This window comes from Amblyomma americanum, chromosome 10 (assembly GCF_052857255.1).
Source record: "Amblyomma americanum isolate KBUSLIRL-KWMA chromosome 10, ASM5285725v1, whole genome shotgun sequence".
In the NCBI taxonomy this organism is placed as follows: Eukaryota; Metazoa; Arthropoda; class Arachnida; order Ixodida; family Ixodidae; genus Amblyomma; species Amblyomma americanum.
In genome coordinates this window covers 126,105,611-126,119,696 of record NC_135506.1, presented here as the reverse complement: position 1 = coordinate 126,119,696, position 14,086 = coordinate 126,105,611, and positions in this window count along the sequence as shown.

Below are 14,086 nucleotides of genomic sequence, written 5' to 3'. Positions count from 1 at the left end.
TGTATATCGGTGAGTCGGGTGACTTTAAGCGAAGAATACGTGATCACCAGAGTGACGTCAGAAACCGGCGCGCAGATCAAAATGGCTTGCCGAGCACTCGATGTCCGCCGCACACAACATAAACGGGGCAGAGGCACGTGTTATCGCAAAAGAAAAGGACAGGAAGTCACGGCTCTATCTGGAATCGCTGATTATTCAGACGAAAGCGCATATGTTTAATCGAAATTGATGGCAACTTGCCCCCAATCTATGCCAGGTGCCTGGGTTCGCTCATGCGCCTTGTATAAATAAACGACGAAGCTGCGTTATGCCTCATTGTGAACAAGGCTCCCGTGGGAGAGCCGAAACGTCATCCCATCCTTTCTTTTGGTCTGCGCCTTCTTCTTTCATCACGTTTCGTCAGACTATAGAACCAACTGCGGGTATGATGCCGACTGACGCAATCTCTGCACCTGGTTTCGAAAACTGCTTTCCTGACAGTGGTCAAGGGATTTAGTGAGCGCGTTGTTAAACGCAGACTGGACGTTTCGCTTTACAAGTTTCGAATCGGCGGAGTCGTATGGCAGAACAAGCTTATTTCCCCTTGGCTGGAAAATCCCGCAGATATGCTGTGGCGACAAAAAAAGCAGTCACTCGAGGAAGCGGATGGAGCCACTATCTGGTACCTCGTAGAAGAAGCACACTATACACGGGCCAACGCTGCACGCACTTCTGGCTTTATTGGTAACAGGGCATGCTCAATACGTTTTTTTTTTCGCCTGCGCGCCACATATAACCACGTGCCATAGTGAACCCCGAAATATCTTATCTCTTTGGCGAGAAAGGTCATTTTGTAATGAGTACAGAAAAATTTACGCATTGATAATGCACTGGTGGACTCTTTTTATCTGATAGGCCCCACGAGTTCTGATGCGGTTCTGTCCTCGCTCTTACCTAGAATTCTTGCGCTGTCAAAACGCGGCGCACATTTACAGTGTGACCTGCAATGTGCAATAAAGTGCACAATTTCTTTGTGTTTTAGGATTCTTTGATGCTTCTCCAGTCGGTCGTAGATGCATCGACCAGTTTTACCGGCATACATTTACCGCACGTAAATCTTAGTGCGCAGACCACTCTGGAAGTGCGCTACAGAGAGGCCATGGTGTGCTGTTTTCCACACCCCCTTCTTCTCGTCTCTTTTCCGTACATACTATAGGTCATTCTCGAAAGTTTCACCGGAGTCCAAAAAATGAGTTGCACATCAAACCTGTCGGCGACCTTGTTCATGGTATGCGAGACATTTTGTAGGTAGAGGACAATTTATTTATTCAAATACCTCACGGGCTGGTCGTAAGGTTCTAAAAGTTTCACTCGTCTTTGGGTCCGATATGAGTGCCTTAACTTTTTTTAGGAGGCTTTCAGCGACAGCTGTGGCGACCGACGAAGGGCAGCCCGAAGCCATAATTTTCGTCAATTGCTTCTCAAACCTAGCCTGCATTTCACGAACGCACGATTTCTCAACCACCGATTTCAAGCACAACCTAGCTGTCCTTCTTTTTATCACTATAGAATGAGCTGAGTGAAATGGTCAGAGGTGTTTTTGTACACGAGGGGCATACAACCAACACACATGGTCTCTGTTCTACTTGAGCCGTAGATACAACTTTATAAAGACAGAAGTTCATTGTGATCCGCTGTCTCAAAAATGAATGTTAGTTCCTTTCCATACTTATTAAAAGCATCCAAAATCTTGAACAATAGCGCAGTAGTGTAAAGTGCTCTGCTTGTCCAAAAAGATAAAAAAAGCCATCAAAACATCGGTATACTTTTATGACCTCGTCCGGATTAAAAACAATAGCTAAAACCTAGTCAAGGCTGGCTAAAAAGGTGTCGCTTAAAATAGATACTACCCATGATCCAATGCATATGCTGTAAATGTTTGTTCGAAGTGCAGGTCGGTGGGCGGTGGTCGAAAAGTGTCGCTACGTTGAGTGGCCTTTCCTTTTGCAGATGTATCTTTGTGTTTGTTGTATGCAGTGTATGCGTTTGTGTTTTGGCCAATGATATTGTTTGTGCGCCGCCCAGCCGCACTGTTATATATATATATATATATATATATATATATATATATATATATATATATATATATATATATATATATATATATAATGTTCCGAACGTACGTTGCGTTGGCTCCACAGAATAAAGATTTAAGAGAAGTGGGCACTACTACAAAGACACTTTTATTTATCAACGTTTCGACCGCGGTGCGGTCTTCTTCAGGACTGTAGTGGTCTCGCGTCAGATGGACGTTCATCTGACCACTACAGTCCTGAAGAAGACCGCACCGCGGTCGAAACGTTGATAAATACAAGTGTCTTTGTAGTAGTGCCCACTTCTCATATATATATATATATATATATATATATATATATATATATATATATATATATATATATATATATATATGCTTCTTTGTCATGCCCAGGGAGCTGAGGCCTCGTCAGGCGATACCAAGCCTTTAGTCTCAGCCCTCTCTTAGGCAATTGTCTAAGGAAAAAATAAAGAAATGAAGAAAGAAAGAAAGAAAGAAAGAAAGAAAGAAAGAAAGAAAGAAAGAAAGAAAGAAAGAAAGAAAGAAAGAAAGAAAGAAAGAAAGAAAGAAAGAAAGAAGGTTAAACCAAATCCGGCGAAGGCAAGATCGAAACAGGCGTATCGGCACGAATGTTGCGTGGCAGAAAGAGCAGATCCGCAGCGTGCTGCCTGCCGCCGCTGCTGTGTGAAAACGTCCTCAATATTAGCACCTTATAACTGTTTTTGCATGACTCATTCTGTACACAATTTCCTATGTATTGGGGGAAGTATTGCAATAAAAAACTAATAAGCTGTGTGCTGCTATTCTTTGTATCATGGGATGGATGGAAGGTAAGAGCGTCCCCTTTGAAACGGGGCAGTGGTAGTGGCCACCATGCTGTTTTCTTCCTTTATTTTCGTTTAACTCTGTTGTAATTTGTTAATAAAATTCACCATTTTCTTTAAAATACGTCACCTCTCTAGTTTTGAGCCACCAATCCTCCAATCGCTTTTTGCTAATTTCCACCGTAGATTTATTTACATGAGTATTGTTATCTCTAAACCCAATGGCCTCAGGGAGAGCGACTGTGCCTGCATCGAGGTCGGGATGAATACCATCACATTTTAGAGTCAGGTGTTCTATTGTTTCTACAGATTTACTACGCGCAGCACATGTGTCATCTTCTTCGTTAAATTTCTTTTTGTAGCTGCGAGTTCTAGGACACCCTGACCTAGCTTCAAGGAGGAGGGCACTCCCTCTTGAGTTATCATAAAACGTTTCCTTCCTGATCTGCCTTTTCCAGCATCGATATAGTTCTACACTATGCTTCTTTTTCATTGAATATATCCAAATTTTCCTTCAACGTTTTTAACCTGTCGTTTAATGCTCTTTATTTCTCCTTCCTCGTCTCTGGCAAACTTACTGGCCAGCTTTATAGTTCGTGTCTGCCACTTTGTGTCACCGCTCTTTCGATGCAGGTATTTAAATACCTTAGCTGCCCACCTGTTATCGTCCAATTTCCTCAGGCGTTCTTCGTATAGTACTTTACTCTGAGCTTCCCGTGCTTTGAACGTTGACCAGCTTATATCCCCTGTAATCGTTTGTGGTTTCCCCGTGGGAACCTAGTGCTAACCTTCCAACAGTTCTCTGATTTACTTCTAATCGCGACTGAACTTCAGCCCTTAAGCATTGAACTGCATTCCCGAAAGTAAGCCCCGACACCATTATTCCTTTCCAAATGCCTCTGAGGACTTCATACCTGTTGTACCCCCACAATGGCCTATGTTTCATTATCCCGGCACCTCTTCGCCCTTATGCTATGAGAGACTGTTCGTGCTTTTCCGTGTACATACGCCCTTTGTTTACCCATACCCCGAGATATTTGTATTCGGCAACTCGGGGTATTTCATGGCCTTGTATTGTAAGCTCCTGATCAGTTGTACCGTTGAAAACCATCACATCTGACTTAGTTGCGCTAAAACTGAAGCCTAGACTGTCTCGATCGTCTCCACAGCAATTCATCAAAGTTTGCAAATCTTCCTGGCTATCTGCTATTAGTAATATCGTCCGCATACATTAAACCCGGTAGTCGCTGCTCAACAACCTTTCCGCCTAATGTGTATGACAGATCATAACCTACATTGCTTCCTTGTAGCCTTCTTTCCATCATACTTATCATATAAAGCATGAACAGCAGCGGTGATAGAGGACAACCTTGCTTTAGTCCATTGTGTACCTGGACAGTTGTACTCTTAATTCCTTCCCATGTTATCTCAACTTCATTTTCTCGATATATTTCCTGTAGAAAATTAATTACTTCATGACCGACACTTTCACCTTTTAATATGTTCCACGGGAGTTCCCGATTCACGTTGTCGTATGCACCGCTTATGTCCAAGAAGGCTAAATACAGAGGTCTGTTTTCCACATTAGCTATTTCTATGCACTGGGTAAGCACGAACAGGCAATCATCTAAGCGCCTATCACTTCTGAACCCGTTCTGAAGTTTTCCGAGTATTCTCCTACTTTCTGCACATGACTGCATTTTTATTTTCACCGCCTGCGTTGCCAGCCTGTATGTAACTGATGTTATCGTAATCGGTCGGAAAGATTTTATTTTCGTCTTATTGCCTTCTTTATAAATCAAATTCATTTTACTCTTTCCAGCTGCGCGAAATTTGCCGATTTTTAATGATTACCTGGAATAATTTTATCAATGTTTCCTTGCCTCTTGGATCAAGTTCAGTAGTTCGCTTGATTGGAATTTCGTCGATCCCTGCAGACGTACATCTTGGAATATTCGCTTCCAACTTTTTCTAGTTAAGATTCGTCAGTTCCACGCTGTTTTCTATTGTGCGTTCCTGTGTTGCTCCCTCATGTGGGGTGGTTATTCTATAGTCTTTCTTAAATGACTCAGCTATAACTGATGAAAGGTAGTTCGCAGCGTCATCTCCCTCTAAGCATTTTCCCTCGGCATCGTGAATCTGTTCCTGCTTTCTGTGATTCGCTTTACCCAGCCAGCTTGTATGGTTCCAGAATTTTCTTAGCCCCCTTTGGTTGCATCGCGAACTTCAGCCAGCCAGCAATCAGAGGACTGCTTTATTTTAGCCTGGATGAGGACCTGCACTTGCTGCGCAATAAGATACCCATTTTCGGCCTATTTACTCTTCAGATAACTGCGCCCTCTTTGCTTCTCTGTGTTCTCGCGATGCCAACCGTCGTGGTTTGATGGCCTCCCTAATTTCCTTATTCCACCAACTTCGTGGCTTCCTCATTCCTCTCCACCGGTTTACTCCTTTTACTTGTTTTATTTTTGTACTAATGAGTAGTTCTAACTTATTATAATCGCACTTTTCCATGGGATGTGTCTCTATTGCTTCCTCTATGCAGGCCGCTATCTGCTCTATTTGTTCGTCATTTAATTTGGCGTATTCTTTTTGAGTACGGAAATCATAACATTCGTTTGCAGTGCCCTCTTTTCAGCATGGAGTTTTCAGAAAAATAATATGGGAATTGCAGGCAAATAATACGCGTAATTTTGCGCTGCATTCGTGGTCTTCGGGTGGGGCGCGGGATATGAGGGTGGGTCGGCTTAGGGAAGGTGCGTGAGCGCACGCAGCGGTCGTGATAAGGAAGGATGCAAAAACTTTATTGAGCAAGTGAGTTTGGACCCTTTGAGTGCTCAGGGCCGCTGTAGAGCCCTCGCATTACTCGCGTGTGTCCAGGCCGCGCAGGGCCATGGCATTGGGACCCTGCTTCCAATAGCGAAGTTGAGTGTCGGGACAACGCAAGCAAAGCCTCCGATTCCTCCCCTCATCCGATGGCGGGCTATCCCTGCGGGGTAGGATTGGTAGGGTAGCTGAAAAGGATGATGTGTAATGTGGCGTGGTACGCTTCCTTACAGAGAGCGCACTGTGGGAATCAAGGTGTAAGTGGAATAGGGGCTGAGGGGTACGAAGAGTTTGGGCCTGAGTCGCCTCCAGAGGTTTTGTTGGGAGTGGGATTGGGCAAGGCGTGCTTGTTGAACAAGGTCAAATAAAATGTTCGCTCGCTCTCCTAATTGATTGATTGATTGATTGATTGATTGATTGATTGATTGATTGATTGATCGACTGACTGACTAAATAATGGCAATTATCCAAAGCGTGGGCGGTCCGCCTATCCGGTAGCCTATTTGCCAGCCCCGCGAACCAGTCCTCGTTGCCGGTCGGGGCCTTCGCTATGCAAATGGCCTCGCCTTGCTCCATATTGGGAGTATGAAGTCTGTCAATAGCGGGACCGAATTGGCATGCCCACACCCCGCGAAAGGCCGTAGCTATTTCTCCACAGTGTGGGCAGTGTGGTTTGTAGAGGGAAGAGTATAGTTGTTGCAGTGCTGTTACGAGAGTGTCTGTTTGTAGTCGGCGAAGAGTGTGTCCTTCCGTCTTGTCTACAGTTCTTTCAGGTGCGGGGTATGTCTGTACTCTGTAGGGCCTATCTGTAGGCCTTTAGGGGTTGGCCGAGGCTGATTATGCATCATTCTCCTCTGCTGTAGTTCGTGTTTCCTTGAAACTATGATTGATGCTTGATTGCGAGAATTTATTGCTAAAAAATTTCTGCTGGAATTTCGGGAGTACGTCAGTATATTAGCATGTAGATTATAGCTCGCGCTACCACACATTGCATCAGTGTACATGTAGCATACATTACATTACCATGCATTAGTGTGGGGTTGGTTGTGCGCACTGACGCGCAATGGATTAGTTGGCCCTGGGGATTCGTTATGGCGATCGTTGTCCGCCCTCGAATTGGACCGGCTGCATCCAAGTAGAGCGTGTCCGGGTGGCCGTCCCATTTCTTGCACAGGCTTTCGGCTCCGGCGTTTCTTCGCTCCGCGTTAAATGGGGGATGCATTTTTCTGGATATCTGGTGGACGTAGATCTTCTTGCGAATCGATAAAGTTCTGTCCTTTGGTCGACCGTGTAGGATACTGTGGGGTGTACCTATTGCTCAGAAGGGTCTGGCCTGTTCGAGTGATAGCCAGGCGGTTGAGCTCTGACAGTATTTGCGCCTCCCAGATTTCTTAGACTGTGTTGTGGATGCTGATACATGAGGCACGTCTGGATACCCAGTGCCGTTGTGTATGTACCCGCATTAGCGAATCCAGCTTTCCTATTCCTGACTAGATGAGAGAGAGGCAGGTAGTCCCGGACATTACTCGCAACACGAGAAAAGCTTGCACCAGGTGAATTTTGTCCGTTTCTTTCATGCAGTGGTTCTTGTTGTATATGCGGCTGAGCATCTTCGTTGTCTGCCGAGTAATTATGAGCTTTTTGACGGTCAGGGTGTTTTGCTGGTCTTGTATTATGCACTTGAGAAATGACGTCCAGGGTCGCTTTTTCTCTACTAATAACTTCTAGCGTAATGTTCTCGGCAGCCTCATTTCAGTTTTTGCTAGAGAGAGGCGGCACCTACACGTTGTTAACTCCTATCAAAATTTGCCTCGCGTGGGGATGGGCGCGCAGGCGGGAAAATTCAGATTGGCTGTTTTTCAGTCGATAACTGCGTGAGCTACATTGATTTGGTCAATTGCTAAGGCTCTAGTCGCTTCCTCGGCTTCTTGAGGGTACAAAGGAGATCTATGAAGTAAGTGAGTGAAAGGGAGGGACTGCTCGATGATAAGTCACAGCGACCGAACGGTCTTGATGACACGTGGCGTCCACACAGCGCACGTCGTCAAAGTGCGCGCGCGACGCGGCTGGATTGATTACATTCTGGGTGAACATTCTCAGGGAGGAGTTTGAGTATAAGCGCGGCATGCCTAACGTGAGGTAGGTTAATTAAGTCTGCATCGTGTGCGGGTATGCGAATTCTGAGAGAGTCGAGTACGTGACGTCCGGTTTCCGTGCAAGCCAGGCGAAGGTACTGTGTATGTCGATGTGCCCTATGATATATTCATTTATTAATTCTCAAGGCATACACGCCACTCTTATAAAGACATACAAGGATCTTTGGCCTGTGGCTAGTCATTGCTCTCGATTAGAAAAAAAAATTGTTTTACGATTCAGAGCAACGGCGCAATATACAGATTAGACAAGTACCTACAGTTATGGAAAGCGAAGTTGCGACATGAAAACAACAAAGAGATACTGAATCGAAAACTGTTTCCTCAGATTACATATCATAAAACAACAATGAAGATTACCAGAGGCGCCTATAAATCACTGCCAATACACATTACATGTAAAAAAGCCATGTAATCACAAAATGCAATTAAGACACATTTTTAGGGAGGAAAAATTTCGGCGCGCGCTTCAATGTGAGGTGAAGCAAGAAAGACGGGGAATGTGGTTCTAGATTCTCCTGCCGCAAGATTCAACATGACGTTGACCGTATTCATAGTTATATATTGGCCGCAATTATTTTCTTTGCGAGGCTTAGCGAAAACAAGGTGGGGGTGACGTGAACGAGGCTAACTGGAAGTGAATTCGCTTATTAATGACATCATTGATCAGAAGGACAAAGGGATAGTTTCATAAAGCTGAAAGTTGCATTATGGCGCACGGTACAAATCAAGGTTTAGATGGAGTTCTTGGACCTGCAAAATTCATTATTCTAAGAGCTCTTTCTACAATTGTATTCCAGGATCAACATACGATGAATAGGCTACACTCATGGCCTCAATACAATATGCTAGCCGTGATTGGAAGAGGCAGAAATTTGTTTTTAAGGTGCGTGTTTCAAAACATTTTCATGCCTTCGTTAGTACATAGCAGGAGAATGACTAATTTTGGAACAGGACATCAATATGCGTTTTCCAGTTGAAACCTTTATCCAGTATGACTCCAAGGTAGAAAATCGTGTCGACCTATTTGTAAATTATTCATTCCAAAACACAGTGGGCACGACACTAAGTCAAATGGCTTATGGGGCGATCTTACAACAAAGGATTTTATTTACTCGATATTTAATGGCCGTCTGGTAGAGAAAAACTAACGCTTAATGTATTGCAATTGACAATTAAAATTTCACCAACCTCCACTGGCTTAGGATTAGCCACCTGCGTATATAACACCAGGTTTACATGGGGTACTGGCAGGTCATTCATGTAAAGAAAAGAGAACAGGTCTTGGAACTGAGCCATATGGAGTAGCCTTAAGAGCTGGCTTATGGTCAGATGCGTAGCTGTCAATGGCTCGTTGACTGTGGTTATGATGATGATGATGGATTTTTATGGCACAAGGGCATTTATGGCCAAAGAGCGCCATGGCACAAGGCATTTTTCAAATTCTCAAGGTGGGGTCGAAGACCCATTTTCCAAGCATTTCACCCTAAATAAACCGAGCACCAGACCAGGGGAAAGCTTGTACCCATTGTATCACCGGTGGGTACCCGGCGGCACTGCGGATCAAACCCCGCACCTCCCGCATGCGAGGCGGATGCTCAACCACTTGGCCACCGCTGCGGTGCTGACTGTGGTTATATAAGAACTTTTCAGCAGTTGCAAAAAAAACAAACTCTGATAACTTCAGAATCCATATCTCTCGCGCTATTTGACGAGAAATTTGTTATAAAGAGTGTAGAATGTTTTTTTTATGTCTAAGAATGCACCTATTGTTAAGCTATAGCCATTAATTGCGCAATTTATGATTTCGAATGAAGACAAGATTTCAAGTGTGGTATACTTTCATTCCTAAATCCTATGCTCTTCAGCACAGAGGATGTCATAGGTCATCAGAAAATTTCTGATGCGGTTGGCCAAATGTTTCTCGAAAAGCCCGTTAATGCAGCTTAAGGCTGGGTTTTGTCTGTAATTTTAGGTCATAACAATTTGTTCCTCTTCTTTATTGCGACCAGTTTGGTTACATTTAATAAATTCTGGTAAGTATGCATTCCTAATAATGAGAGCCTGCTTGTGCTAGTGTTTTTGGTAGGCTCAACGCTGCTTTTGTACCCATGCGGGTTAGAGCCCTGCGGGTTAGAGCATTTCCTCACTGGAGAGGTTCATCTAAAGAAGGCGTTGATAACGATACCTAATTCAAAAGCATATAGCATTAATGTTGTCTTCTTTGTCTAAACCAGCTCGTGAGTGTGAAAAGCTTTTAAGATGCATGACGAAGTAAACGGTCTGTTTTAGTGCTTTGTTTTTCCTCGTGTCCGGCAAGTAGAGGGCAAGAATGCGTAGAGTGGTTGCTTGCGGTGCGGGAATGTCATGACGATAAATCGTGATTGGGGCAGTAAAGGACACGCCCCGGTCGGAAAAGTACTCACTTTAGGGGCGAGCATTCTTTGCCAATGCATACCGCGTAGGTACCTATTGCATTGCCTTTTTCTTTTAGGGCCAATTCTATGTCACCATCCCAGCTGCATTTAGTCCAACCCGGAATATTATCCGCGTCAAGTGTTTCTCCAAAATGCGGGATGTGGCTTAGGGCATTGCCAAGGGGATAAGGGGGATTGTGGAAGAGGAATGGCGATAACAACGCAATTTGCGGGTGTCAGTATTCTTAGGGTTTGTGGAGGAGGCCAGTGCCAGCCATATGCAGTGAGGAATTGCGTTCGTTTAAGGCTCGATTATAGTCATAGGTCTTAGGTCCTAACATCATCTTTTGGATGCACTGCAGGATTGAACTGTGTGTAAGGTTGCCAAAAAATTTGGTGAGGTGTACTGGAAGGATTGGTCTGGTGTGGTTTAAGATGTCATTAAATATAGCGTGTCAAATCTGCACCGAGGCATCCTGTGCGAAGGAATGGGCTCTAAGTTCAGCAACGCTATATGGATGGAGTACATGGGATCCCATGTGTTGCGTGGAACGGGTGAGGATTACATGTTCAGTTTTCCGAGGGACGAAATCAGGGACATGGCACGGAGATGTTGGGCAATATTGAGTTTATTGTGTATAGTGTGAAGGAAGGCCAGGCCGAGACGGCAAGATGTCTGTGGAAGACTAGACCGAGATGGCAAGACGGCCGTGCCTGGTGTTTATTCCGAAGGCGAGCCCGGGCGCGTACCACCAGCGCGTGCCACAGGCGCAGCCACGGGATGATGGTATGTACAGGAGAAAGAAGATGATCCCTGGAAGGCTCACAATAGGGATGAAAATTATTTTAACATCATTTCACTCAATAATTGCCTCTCGAGTTTCCCAGCACTCCTTGAAGTACACGTAAGCAGGGATATAGAACGGTAATCTAGGTTCCTGTGCGTGACATTGCTGGTTTAGTTCTGAAGCTTAATGAGGGCTGGTCGGACGCCTCCGTAATGGAGGCATCAAGCCAGCGTTGATCGCGGCCTATGCAGTCTGGATATGACACTGCGTGGCCAACATTATTATAAGTGAGAGAGAGGGCAAGTCATTTGATGAAAGGAAATGTGGAGATTTGAATATGTGGATTCAAGTTGGCCTAGTAGTGCCGCCGAATACATCGATTTTGATGCATAAGTCTGTTGTGGGTAAGTCGTTTTTGCGTTTTAGTTTCAGTGGGGTCTATCATACACTGAAAAAGATATCAGGCCCTGGAGGAGGAGGAATTACCTCTCCGTGTGGCTTCATACTTCTGGCCAGTGAGATTTTCTGAGGACGGAGCTGTTTTCTACTATTAGTTTTTAAAGTTGCGCCAGTTTGAATTTCTTTTCAAGTTTTTTGGGGGGTTTTCGAGCTTTTGAGAATACTGTTTTGGGCTGGGAGTAGGTGCGCTAACCTACTACCTGTAATCGGGGTCCCAGCGGTGGTATTGAACGTTTGCACGAAATCTTGGATACCCTGCTTGATAGCCGTATTTCATGTGTGGAGATGAAAACGGCACTCTAAAGTTTTTGTCTCTCTGTTCTTGGGAAGGTTTTTCAGTTTGTGCGCCGTACGCGGTAGTTTTTAGCTTTCCTAGCGAAGTCAGGTTCTGTCATTATGATGTAATGATCACTGGCCAAGGCCTGCTTTCAGTTCTTCCAGACAGGTGTGTCAGCGGTGACACTCTTGCTGATTCTTGTATGTGTGCAGAGGTCATTAAACAGAGATAGGCGCTGCACCTGAAGGGTGTTCTATAATCCTGCTCTTCTCTTGTGAGTGTGTAGGTGCGCCCAGCCTATGTGTGCGCAGTTTAAGTTCTCCAGGACAATGAGGCGGTTTTTTAGAGCGGTGGAGGCAGCTACAATGACGGTAATTAATTCTGAGACCGCCTGCTACAGAAGGACGTAACAGTTAAGGATCAAAATGAAAAGTATTTTAAAGTGGACGAGATAAGTATAAAAATCTGAGCTGCCAGCGTTCAGTACTTGACAAACATATGGTAAAAAATGGTGAACTTGCGCGGTAACACTGAAGTTTGGAGTGATGTCATAGGGTAGCAGAATGTATACTGGCGACTATGCATTTGCGCCAGCATACTGGAACGGTACTATGTAAGCTGGTGTCGAAGAAGTAAACAGGAGCTGCTGCACAGTGTCTTCTTTGCGGCGAAACTCCATGTAGTATCGTTGCAGAATGTGTAGTTGGAGATTATTGCTCGTCAAGAGGCCATGCTGCACGGTGGACAGGTTAGGGCGAAGGATGGGAGCTTCTATGAGGTTGCCAGCATTGAGATCGGCGAGCTCGGGACAGGGAAGAATTCTCAGTGAAACAAAGTGAAGGCGGGTGAGGCAGCAAGAAGCAACGAGGCGGCGAGGACTTTCGGCAGCGGCGGCGGAATCAAGTCAATGTGTCTGCCCTTGGCTCGCCTGACGGAGCGGGATGCTTTTGGAGCCTAAAGCTGGCGGTTCTTATGGCTCAGCTGTATGTATCCAAAACCACCGGTGCGCCTCAGTGGTGTCATGGGCACCGTGAGAAGTTTGAAATCGGATTGCAACAGTGGGCCTTGCAACAAGCATACGTCGGCGATGATTGCCGTCGCGCATGACTGTGCACGGAGCCCAGGCGGCGTCCCATCGGATATCCGAGTGCGGCAGAACCTATAGGAAACTACCCCTGAGGCGGCGACGTCACCAAGTAAAGCGGCGCAGTAATAAAGAAAGTACCGTCGACTCTGTGCGGTGGCGAGAGGGGGCAGGAGGCACGTTTACCGAAAACTGCCGGTTGAAGAAAACAGCTACGGCTATGGGCCCAACAAATTCTGATGTATGATATGTGTGTTTTGTTCACTAAATGACTAATATATTTGGCACGGCGGCATTGAAGCAAACATGTGCGTCACCAATCCTTTCGTCATTCTGCTCCAGGTTCTTCCCGCTTTAATGCTGGCTTATCCCTGCAATTCTAGCACGGGCCGTCCGGCTATCATCGGCACTCTGACCAGGAATGACGCGTCATGAGTCAACTGCTGCGCACTACCATGGGGCAGTCTACAGTACAATGCACTATCCGCCCACCTAGATTTCCCTTCTGCAGAATTCTTTGGAATACCGGTCGCACCCAAAATGGCATCGAGATCATACGTTATATATATATATATATATATATATATATATATATATATATATATATATATATATATATATATATATATAGAACGCGCTAAACTCCAGCATTGGGCACGGCGACACCGAAGCGAGCATGTGCGTCATTGACCCCTTCGTCGTTCTGCTCCAGGTGAGAAAACGGTTTGGCAAATGCTCCCGAAGTAACGACTTCTTTCTTCTGGAGCTGCCGTGCCCATGGCAGGAATGTTTAACGCATGAGATCTACGGGGTTTCGTTGAAACGCCTTTTGTTTCTTGCTGGGGATGTAGAAGCCAACCCTAGCCTAAACATGCAGGAGGTACTGAAATGCGAAGTATGGCTATTGACATAAGAGCTATCAAGAGCGAAAGTAAGGAAACACATGGATCTTTAGAGGCCATCTATGCTAAATTGGACACGCTAGCGCAGCTTAAGGTGAGGATTAAAGATGGTGAATAAAAAATTACACACCTTCAAAACAGCTTGAATAGTCTTGAATGTAAGGTAGATGACCTTGAAAACAGAAGCAGGCGGTCGAACCTAAGTATTTATGGCTTAAAGGGGTAGAGACACCACACTTTTGTGTTGCACTTTTCGGTTGTAAATAATGCACGTAGCGATTC